At 39.1% G+C, this 752-nt stretch overlaps 1 protein-coding gene across 1 annotated transcript in view; it reads left to right on the top strand.

The window, feature by feature from the left end:
- Positions 1 to 752, top strand: part of LOC107576053 (RGM domain family member B-like) — a gene marked incomplete at its 3' end in the record, with an annotated part of 9,823 nt that overhangs the window by 522 nt on the left and 8,549 nt on the right. The window lies entirely within an intron of this gene.

Genomic DNA, 752 nt, shown 5'->3' with positions numbered 1-752 from the left:
TTAAAAAGGACTGAGCTTGACACTATGTCAACAGCATCTCTTGAGTAGAAGGAAATAGCTCTAAGGAGCAGTGAGGAAAAAAAGGATTTTGTGTTTGCAAACAAATTACCTGAAGGAAGCAGACGCTAGCACCTAAAATTAGGCGTAAATGCTTAATATTTTCAGTCTATCAATTCTATCAAGTCCAACAATGTCAGTTCACAGAAACTCTTTCCAAATGCAACTACTTTTTCCAATGCAATTAAACGTACCTCAAGTGCAATCATTACAAATTATTACCTAACAGCTCTCAGAGAGAAAGCAATCCACTAAGGGCCCACAAAGACCTTCTCTTTTCGTACCCCCTAGAGTTCAGTTGGGCATCAATCAAGGCAGTTAAGTGGGATCCTTGAGCAGAGATGGTATCAGTGGCAGCCTCTTACAGGCACACACTTCTGTTCCTGTTATCTATGGTAACTGCTCTGAGTCTCTGTCACCAGTGAAGCAAATCTCTCATCTATGCCTCAAATGCACTACTAAGAAAAGTTTCATTTTAGCTCGGCAGTGTAGGTAAACACATCTTAAGTCCTCATTTCTCACAGTTGAACTTAAGGACACTTTACTTAACTGCTGTGGATGGCTAGACTAGGGCTTCTCAACTGGTGATTCACTGAATTGATCTGGACAAAAAAAACATGCAAATATAAATATAAAATGCAACAGATTGTATTATTATTAATATTTCAAGGAGGGGGCTTCAAGTCCAATCAAAC

Source organism: Sinocyclocheilus grahami, unplaced genomic scaffold (assembly GCF_001515645.1).
Source record: "Sinocyclocheilus grahami isolate Dianchi unplaced genomic scaffold, SAMN03320097.WGS_v1.1 scaffold3157.1, whole genome shotgun sequence".
In the NCBI taxonomy this organism is placed as follows: Eukaryota; Metazoa; Chordata; class Actinopteri; order Cypriniformes; family Cyprinidae; genus Sinocyclocheilus; species Sinocyclocheilus grahami.
This window is presented reverse-complemented; position numbering and strand designations above follow the sequence as displayed.